The sequence below is a fragment of the Tamandua tetradactyla genome, chromosome 12 (assembly GCF_023851605.1).
Source record: "Tamandua tetradactyla isolate mTamTet1 chromosome 12, mTamTet1.pri, whole genome shotgun sequence".
NCBI classification, from domain to species: Eukaryota; Metazoa; Chordata; class Mammalia; order Pilosa; family Myrmecophagidae; genus Tamandua; species Tamandua tetradactyla.
This window is the reverse complement of record NC_135338.1, coordinates 89,430,072-89,441,339: the sequence shown is the minus strand read 5'-3', so window position 1 is coordinate 89,441,339 and position 11,268 is coordinate 89,430,072.

The window sequence follows — 11,268 nt, the reverse complement described above, 5'->3', positions numbered from 1 at the left end:
CTTTTATTTCATATTTGTTCTATTATTTTACATATAATAAAAGTATATGTAATTCTCAGTAGCAGCCATTTTGTCAATGATTCTGTAGTCATTTTGGATGTTTGGAGCTCATTTTCTAGTTAATTCCTAGGGCAGGTCTCATGGGAACAATATTCTTTGACTTCTTGAAAGTTCATAACAGTTGGTCTATACTCTATATGCAAAAGTTAATATAGCTAGATAATAATTTCATGCCTCACAATTTCTTTCTTTCTCCTGAATATTTTAGTCCATTTTTTTCTGAATAAAGCATTATAATAGAAAACACAGAACATAACTTTCCTTCCCAAATAAGTCACTTTGTGCAACTTATTTGTAAAGTTCTCTTTATTTTCTTAAGTCCAGCTAATTAATTAAAATATATCTTAGTATTGGTCATCTGAATCAATATTCTAAGGCACATGACATCCTCTTTCAATAAATAGTTTCAAGACACTTTCATCCCATTTCCTTTATCTGGAACTTTGTTCCTTTATCTCTATTGACCCTGTTCTGCTCAATATTTATGCCTTTTTCAACAACTTCTTCTCAACATATACCCCTATTCTAACAGGAGATGTGGCTGGTTAATTTTGAGAGTTCGGCTCTAGGCCCTTCATACTTTACCAGGGATACCTTGAGCTCACACACTAAAGAATAGACAAACAATTTCCAGCTGCAGCTGCTCCTCTCCTAACCTCATGGCCCTCATATACTCCAATCTTGTTTATGTTTTCTCCTACACATACATTTATGCCATCCAGGTCATATGCCTGTTGATCTTTTTTCCTTATTGCCTTGTATTTTTTGGTTTGTGGTAACATTGTTCATAATTTCTGCTTTTGAAATTTAGTTGTCTGTTTTAATGAAGGGATTTATGGAGTTCAAAAACTCCACCTTCTACAAAGAAGCTAAACTCTTTTCACTTTTTGACTTTCATGGCATTCTTTCTTTCCTGGTTTGCTCTTATCCAGTTTATTTTCATGTGGTTTCACTGACTTTTTTTTCCTTTTCTCTTAAATATTCATCTTACCAAGGTACACGAAGCATTCACATATATTTATGATTTGCATTATTTTTTCCTTTTCTCTACACCTTCTCACATCCATCTTCCCCATCTGACTCTCTTTGTTTCTTACATGTATATCACATTCCTGTAATACTTGTCATTTTCTGACTGTAACATGCTCTTTAATGATGCTTGAAAGCATTGGGCTATTGAATGCTTTATCTCTCAGCGTATTTTAAAGTAAAAAAAAAAAAGACATATGATAGAACAATTAAATCACACCTCAAATTCCAGCTCTGCCACTCATTTCTGGTAACCTTCAATAACTGGCTTGAACTTTACTAGTCTGTTTCTAATATGTAATATGAGGCTAGTGATGCTGCAAAGTCTATATGGATATTTACGGTAATAAAACAGAATTTTCTCTACATTTCAACTGGCTCTTCATAAGCCCATTTGTTTTAAAAGTAGGAGAGCCAGATTTACCCTTGGCAATTTGGCAGAATTTTCCACCTTCTATGCTCTCCCATGCATTGCTGTGGGTGAAAACATGAAAACTACTTTTCCCAGAATCACTGACACCAGGTCTAGTTTTAGAGTCAGACGTCAAAAGCTTTGTGGATGATTTGGAAGGAGGAAGTGAAACAAGAACCTATAGAAATCTTCTATGGCAGTTGGCAGGTAAGGAGCTTTGGAGATGTTAGGGCTTGCTGGTAGCTTACAGAAATTCACCTGCTAATTTTCCAAGTTGGTGCAATAGGCTGCCAAGGTCATTGGTGGCTATTTCCTATAATTCTCACTAACTCTTGAGCTCTAACACCTAGCTATGTTTTCCTTGAGCATTTCTTCCTTAGCTATTCTAATGGATTCTGAAGTAGCTACTTCCATCTATTTAAACTTTTCCTACCATGAACAGCTAGAACAGTTTTTAGTCCTGATGAAACTTTCATTCACTGGGCTTGTTATTCTTTTTCCTGATACAATTCTACCAGCCTACATTTTACAGAACATATCAGTCTGAATCTGTTGTAGCAAGAATCTCTTTCCTGGTGTGAATTCCATAAACTAATTGGAAAAGCCTTAATAGATTCCCCAATTGGTGGTTTGATAGTTTGATATTCAAAAATAATTTTAACCCATAAAACTTTCACTGTTTTAATCTTTACTTCTCGTATAAATTTCCAGTTTTCTCCATAATTATAATAAAAGCATCAGATATACAGTGTTAAAACTTATCTTCTTTTCACACCCTTGGAAACCTTTATTTTCCTCATTTTGACAATCTCTTGTTTACCTATTGTGATTATCATCAGTTGCACGGATTAACACTTTTCGTATGTTTTGTGGTTGAATATTTGCCTCTCAAAATTTTCTTTGCCTCTTTCCAGCTTCAAAATTATGTATTCAAAGATTAATGCTTAAGGGAAAATTGAGTGGACATATTCTTTCCTATTCCTCCCACTAAGTACAGCTAAAAGTCCTGGACATTATATATAAAACAAATATAATAAGAGTCTATAAAGTGAAGCAGGTAGACTGGCGAGAGACCTTGGGACTTAAGAAACAACACAATGATGAAGTCTTTGGGTTTCCTTTACCCCATCATTCAAGACTTGAAACAGAAAGAATCTGTCAACCCAGAGGTGCCAATAAATGCAAAGCAAAAATTCCCCAACAAAGCCCTGATTTCTAATTAGCCAAAGGACTGAGAGAAGGGCAGCAGAGAAAGAGAGAAAACAACAACAACAACAACTGGACAATAACCACTCTACTACAGCTAAACACTATGGAAATAATGGTATCTCTACCCCATCAATAGCAGCAAAGGTCAACTGGTAGTTCTAGATATCTACCATCATAGGACTCTAGGAGGTATCCAATATTTGTGATCTAAAGTGGTGTTAAAGAATACTGAGTAGGGAGCTGGAACTTTCATCCCTTCTAACTATTAGCAAGGACTCCCACCCACCGTGTCAGTGGAGAACACATGGGAAATCTAGAAGTCCATCCACATGGCAAGTAATGAAGTACCCATCCCTTCCTTACTAGAATGCTATCATAGGAAGCCTAATACAAATTCAGAATTTTCACTTTTCCCCGGTGATACTGAGGCTACCATCTCTACAGGGTCACTGAAGACAGTGTGGGGAGCCAGAATTGTCACACCCACCAAATAGTAATGAAGACCTTCTACCTCACATGTCAATGGAGGCTCAGTGAGGGTTCTGGACTTCTACCTCCACCAAGCAGGAATAGGATGACTTCTCCTTCTGCAGAAGCACTGTCAGAGAAAGCCAGATTCTCATAACAATGCAAAAATATCTAACAACTTGATAATCTTCATCAAACTAAGAACCAGGAAGATCTCAAACACAGTGAAAAAAGGCAATCAATAGACTCCAACATTGAGGTGACAGAGATGTTAGTGTAATTAAAAAAAAATTCAAAGTAGTCATTATAAAATTAAGTCTACGAGCAATTACAAACATGCTCAGAACAAACGCAAAAATGGGATTTCTCAGAAAAAAATAGAAAGTCTCAACAAAGAAATTAAAGTTATAAAGAAGAACAAAAATGAAATTTTGGAACTGAAAAACTTAATAACCAGAATAGAAAGTTCATTGTATGGGCTCAACAGCAGAATGGAGAGGACAAAAAAAAAATCAGTGAAATGGAAAATAAAGCAGTAGATATGACACAATCTGAACAAAACAGAGAAAAATGAATGAAAAAAATGAACATAACCTAAGCCACTGTGGGATGACAATCAGAGGTCTAACAATCATGTCATGGGCATTTCAGAGGAGAGAAGAAAAGAGTGAGGCTGAAAAAATACTTGAAGAAATAATGACTAAAATCTTCCCAAAGTTGGCAAGAGACATAGATCTATTGAATCAAGAAGCCTATGAACCTCAAATAGAATTGTTTTTGTTTGCTAAATGTTGTCAGAATGTAATATACCAGAAATGGAATGGCTTTAAAAAAAAAAATTATTAAGTTCCGAGTTTACAGTTCTAAGGCCATAAAAAATGTCCAGCTAAGGCATCCAGATAAAGATACTTTGACTCAAGAAAAGCCAATATCGTCCATGGGAAGGTATGTGGCTCATGTATTTGTTTCTGGTTCCATTGCTCTCAGCTTCTGATGACAGGGGTTTCCTGTTTAAACATCTGTGGCCTTCACTTAGCTCCTCCGGGACACAACTCTGTGTTTTGACTTGCTTAGCTTCTTGTGGGAAAGCACATGGCAATGTTTGCTGGCTCTGCATCTCCAAACATCCATATCTAAGCATCTGCTCTCTCTGTCTGCACTCCAAGCATCTCCAAATGTCTGCATCACTGTTGGCCCTAAAGCAACTGTGCTTTCTCCAAAATGTCTCCCCTTTTTAGAGGACTCCAGTAAACTAATCAAGATCTACTTTGAATGGGTAAATCCATATTTCCATCTAATCAAAAGACCATGTTCACAAGTGAGCTTGTCACATCTCCGTGGAATTATCTAATCAAAGTTCACACCCACAACTGAGTGGGTCAATCTCCATGGAAACCATCTAATCAATAAACAATAGGTCTGGCCCCACAAGACTGGATCAAAATTGAAAGAAAATGGCTTCTCTGGGGTACATAAGAATTTCAAACTAGCACAGGAATAAATCCAAGGAAACCCATTCCAAGTTTCATCATATTGTATTTCTGAAACTTAAGACAAAGAAAAAGTGCTGAAAGCAGCCAGAGGGAAAACACCACCTTATCTCTGGTAAAAAATGCAATTCAAATGATAGAGGATTTCTCACCAGAAAACCTGAATGATAGAAAGGAGGGCACAATATTTTTCAAATGCTGAAAATAAAGAACTGCTATCCTAAAATCATATACCTAAACATTTTCTTCAGGAATGAAGTAGAAATCAAGACATTGTCAGATAAATAATTTAAGACAAAAAACAGCTAAGATAATTTGTTACCAGCAGAACTATTCTAATAGAATGTCTAAAGTTCTCTAAACAAATATTTAAAAATAAAATAAAAAACTTTGAAATATCAGGAAGGAAGAAATACATGATAAACAAATATAGGATAATCTAATAGACTTTTATTATACTTTTGATTTTCCAAATTATGTTGTCATGGAAACAAAAATTATAACACTGTCTGACATAGTTATAAATGTTTGTGGAGGAAATATGTAAGATGATTATATTGTAATTGGAAGCATGAAAGGGTGTAAAGGGAAATAAGGTTTCTATACTTCAATGAACTGGTAAAATTGAAATGCCAATAGATTTTGATAAGTTATGTATATATAATATGATACCAAGAGTAACCACTAAAAAAACTGTAAAAGAGACACTCTCAAAAACACTACAAATAAACCTAAATTGAATTATAAAAATTATTCAAACAACCCACAGGAATGCAGAAAAAAAAAAAACAAAGACACATCTGTGCAAAAACAGAGATATAAAACAGAAAACAAAAAATAAAATGTACTTGATCTAAGTACAAGCTGTTGATAAGAAATTTGCATCATATATACCATTATTGGCAGGTTGAAAGTAAAAGAAAGAAAAATATATATCATGCAAACATTAATCAAAGGACCACAGGAATGGCTACATTAATATCAGATAAAGTTGATTTTAGATCAAAGAAAATTTGACAGAGAAAAACATTAAGAAAGATAAAAGGATCAATGCACCAAAAGGACATGGTAGTCCTAAATGTATATGCACCAAACAACAAAGCTGCAAACTACGTGAAGCAAAAACTGATAGCACATGCACTTCCTAAAACAAACAAACAAAAACAAAACAAACAAACAGACAAAAATTCAACAAACAGTGCTGTAATTACGGGATACTCACAAGGAAAAAGAATGAAATGTGATTCCCACCATACAGCATACAAAAAAACAAAAGAAAACTGATTGCAATGAAGGGACAAAGAGACACATTCACAATTAGAACTGGAAAGTTCAACACCCCTTTCTCAACAATTGATAGAACAACTAGATAGATATTCAGAAAGGCTATGGAAGAGCTTAACAACACTGTCATCCAGGATCCAACTGACATTTAAAGAACACTCCATGCAACAGCAGTATAATAGGTACCTTTTCCTATCTTTTTACATGGATCACTTAGCACTCTGTGTAACAATGTATGTCACATCAATGAAAAGTAGAACTAGTGACAAACTCAGCAGCCCCTGAATATAATAATGTCTTTTTGCAAAGACTTTAATTATCTCTAGAGTAATTCTCATCTTTGATCTCCTTTATTCCTTTAAAAACCCTGTGTTATAGGTTGAGTAAGTTGGTGTAAGTATTTCTTCATTACAAGTGGATAAACTGAGTGTTGGAGAAACTGAATGATCTGCTGTTCTCCATAGAACAAATTATAATTGAAGCCAAGCCTGGCAGACATCTCTCCTGGGTCTTACATTCTGCCCCCAAAATACTTCAAGCCACCACGATTTTTGACTGTGAATGTGCATGTGTCTTAGCATGGTGAGTACTGAGGTGAAAGTACAACAATCTAATATAAACAGCCATTCATCCTCAGTTTTAAAGAAACATAGGACTTGACAACAGCATGTTAATTAGCCCCCCTCATCCCCCCCCTTTTTTTAAAGAACAGGAAAAGATTAACCTAGAAGTGCAAAGTGAGGCACCTACTCCAAGGCTATCAAACGTCAAATGCACATTATTTCCAAAAAAGTATAATAAATATCCTTAAATATATATGTGAATATATACTTATATGTGCATACATATATAGTTTAATATATATATATGTATGTGCTTATCTACATACATTTGTGGGTGTGAGCTCTTATCAAAGAAATGAAACAGAAGGAAGTTATTGGGTTCATTTTGAAATTTGTTATGGATCTACCCAGGCTCATCTCCTTACAATAACAAGCACTTTTCAAACAATCGGACATCAATTGTTAACGTCATCAGCCATTATTACAAAGGTCTTATAAGTTCGTACATCGATTTACACTGAGATTCCAAATGGCCTGGAATGAAGAATTTGGTCCTTTATATATATATATATATATATATATATATATATATATATATATATATATAGACTTGGAAAACTATTTATTCTTTACTTTGATCAGAACTAGGAGTTTGAGGAAGAGAATAACAGAAACCTTTCTACCAGGAAATTAAATGTTGCATTGTCCTTTATTTGTATGTATCATATATTTAGGTTTATATGTCAGCATATGTTTTCAATATGTGTACATCAGTGGACATTTTATCTTTGTACCCTATTGTACTGAATGTTTCAAAGCACTTTATGAATAACAGTTTCCTGAGATATAAGCTTCCAGAAGCCCAAATCATTTTTTCTGAGAAGAAAGCAAAAGCTTCATCTTGAAAGGTGTATGGAATGTTGAAAAGAAATCCTACCCTTCTGCTGTCTAGTTTGTGAAGTGTGAGGTATGAGGGCATGGCAAGAGGAGAAGAATCCCTCAATTTTCTTTTGCCTCTTAAGGGGGATTTCATAAAGGCAATACAAGGGTGGTGATGATGATGATGACGGTGACAGTAATAATGATGATATTTATTACATCATTCAAATGATTAATTAATATTTCCTTTCTTGAATCAATTAATGAGCCAAAAAATGACTAACAAGTAAGCACTGAGCACCTATTATGTTTTGGGTATTATGAAGGAGGCTAGAGTACAAATTGGAGGAAATAATCACTTTCTGACATTGATAAACTTCTCAATTGTATTAGTTTTCTATTGCTGTGGAAAAAATTACCACAAACTTAGCAGTTTTAACCAACACAAATTTATTATCTCACAGTTCTGAAGGCCAGAAATTTAGGCAAGTAAGGACCAACTGCATTCTCTCCTTCAGGATATCACAGACTGAAACCAAGATGTTGACTGGAGGCGAAGTTCTCTTTTAGGAATTGGGAGCCTTTCCCAAGCTCACTAGTTGGCAATAGAATTCATTCCCTTCTTTTGTATCACTGAAGTCCTGTCTTCTTGATGGGTGCAAGCCAGGGGCAACTTTCAAGCCCTAGAGGCCTCTCTCAAATCCTTACCTTGTGGATGTCTCCACCTTCAAAGCCAGAAATGGAGGTTTTTCCTTGCTCATGTAGAATCTCTATGATTTTAGGAAGAGCCCTATCCCTTTAAAGGGTTCATCTGATAAGGTTTGGCCCAAGCAGATAATCTTCTTTTTGATGAACTCAAAGCCAGTTGATTAATACTTTTAATCATATTTTCAAATTCTCTTTTTCCATGTAACAGAACAAAAGCACAGGAGTGATATTGTGTCATACTGAAAGATTTCATCCACACATTTAGGATGGGTGGTACACCATGGTATTAAAGATTTGCCGAGGGCAACAGGAAAGAGAGATAACACAAACACTGAGTCCCAGCTGCATTTGGAGACTGCATTACCTAATGTGTTTCCTGCAGACATCTGAAAGCTGAAGCTCTACTTAAAGACTGCAAGATTAAGCCAAGACAAGAGCCAGGGTGTGCTACTAAATTCGTGGGGTCTAATGCAAAATTAAATGCCCATTGTTCAAAAATCAAGAGAAAAGATTTTTCTTTTCATTCATTGTCTCGCTCTTGATCTGTCATGATCGTGTTTATTTACCATTTAATATAATGCTCCCTCTAGCTCTAAGATGCTCCTGTGTGAGTGTAGGCCCTCACAATGCCTGCACTGGGGTACAGGATGTGTATGTTCATCTCCACACTCCCCATGTCCACTTGCATGGCTCCTTATTGAGGATGGTGGATGACAGTGCATTGCCAGGCAGAGGAGGGAAGGAGGAAGTTAAGAACCCATCAGGGGATGCTGAGAAGTGGTAGATTGGTTTACCTGTAAGCCAGGCTCCAACCCCCAACATACGCTCCCTTGTCCAATCAGACTTCACCTACAAAACATACGCAGAGGTAAAATTAAGAATGTCAAGATGATGACTGGACTGTGAAGCCCTCTTCTGAGCATGGGCCTGTGCAACTGCACTGGTCCCACACACAAAAGGCCAGCCCCGGCTGAGGCAGAAAGCAGGGGGTATGAAGCAATTGACTGTGTTGGGTTTGATGGTGTTTGGGAACTTAGTCATGGGTTCTAAGCTGGGCATCAAAGGAAGAGATGCCAAAAATGGTCTGATAGAACAAATGAAGGAATCAGACAATAATCACTTTGGTAAAGTTGAAAAATAAATAAAGACACAACTGGAGTGAGAAAGAGTTGAATGGATAGCAGCTTGTGGTCTAAGATCGAATGCAAATCTGATTCGTGTGGCCTCCCTCTCTTCCCAGCTCTCCATTCTCCTCGTACTTGTATAGAGTGCTGTAGAGAGTCAGGAAAAAAATGAGTCACTATGTTTTAACTTAATAGCATTACTATTTCTAACTGCTTCGCATGGCTCCCAAAATGTACATACACAAATCATCAATTTGTGTGAGTTGAATATGGGAACACTTTCCTTGGAGCTAAAATATCACCAAACGGCTTACTTTATTCTAAAAATAAATCACAAATGTGGTATTGGAGACACATAAATGCAGCAATTTGTTATTTGTGTGACCTTTTTTTTTGGGTCTCTAAAGGCAAAAATGGAAATTCAAACATGCACAATAAATGCAGCTTATGTATTTAAGAAAACAGAGAAAATGGTTTGAAAATTTAAACTCTATAATGGAATATCATGCATTCATATAAACACTCTTTGTATGGAAAAGGAGATGAAAGCATAGGTCACTATTATTTTTCTGAGTTTATGCTTCATATTAAATTTGTTTTGGTATAGTTGATCAGCATCACATATTGCAAATGTCTCTTACTAGAGTTGAGGCTGCGAAGAAAATAGTGTTTGTAATATTGCTATTTCAGGATGTTTTCTTCTTCTCCAGATTCATAAAACTGGGAAATTATTGGGAAGAGGTGTCTAAAAAAGTATTGAAGGCAAAGCAACAGATGACTCTTTAACAGTAAGAAAGAAATTAATATTAAGGAATTGTAAGTCCATTTTTACACTTTGAAAACAGTGCTTCTTATCAAGTACCAATCTGAGTTTACATGTTACCTTACAATTTGATTTGTAATGACAAAATTTTATTAAAAGGGGGGCTGGAAACCCAGTCCGAACCCTAACAATGTAGAATCTTAAAGCTGAAACACAATTATTAAAACTGCTACAATGGGAGAACGTTTAGAGTGCCAAGTCCGAGCCCCAGGAAACAGCTGGGAGAAAGCAGTGCAGTGTTAAGAAAAAGTCAGAGAATGTAATCTTTTTCTCTCGCCATAAATACCTGAGTTGCACCTGTTTGGATTCTCTCCCACTGGCTTTCTGGCACTTATGAAAATAGAGATAGGCAATTCAACTGGATATTTTGATGATGGGAAGAGAAAAGTGGAGGAAACACAGGTGATAGGGTCCCTGGGCCATTTGAGTACCACCTAGATTGATAAGCATGACCTTGTGATTATATATTTCTGAAATGAGAAGCTGATAGGGATCTCCCAGCAATCTCTGGTCAACCAGAGGCTCACAGTTTCATGGCCTCTGCTAGGGCTGTGGCTAAATTCCTGGTAAATTCTAAGTGTCAAATTATCCCTGGGATTTCAGAATAGATATAGTAATGTGGTTGCATGGAAGAGTCTCAATGCCAAAAGTTTCCTGGATGTCAGTTCTGCTAAATGACAGGGTTCCTGTAGAGAAAAAGAAAATATCTTTCAAATTCTTAATTAAAATATAGTTCATTATGTTAGGGTGATGTAAAATTTGAATCTGGGAAAACGTGCCTTAATATGCATTATAAGATCAAAAACAGATTTTCAGAAAGAGCTCTGAAAAGTTGTGCCCTAACACAAGTTATCTTCTTAAATAAGCAGAAGGCTTTTGCAAAGTGTATCCTTTCAGCTTTAAGCAATATGCTTGCTGCTCACCTAACAGGAGCAGTAAATATCCATCAGATCATCTGACATTAGGGTTTAAGTGCAAGTGAATCCCTTCAGCTCATTCCAAAACCTCCGATCAGGCAGTGAATTTGCATCTCGGCACCATTAGATGGTCTGGCGTTCTTAATTACCAAACAAATGGAAAGTTGCTGCCTGGTGCTGACAGCGCCTTTGTGTATAATTTTTCACAGAACATGAATGATTAATGGAATTTTCCCAACACAGTCAAAGTTGTTTACTGATGGAATGAAATCTGAAATTGGCAAGGTCCTAGTGGGAAGACT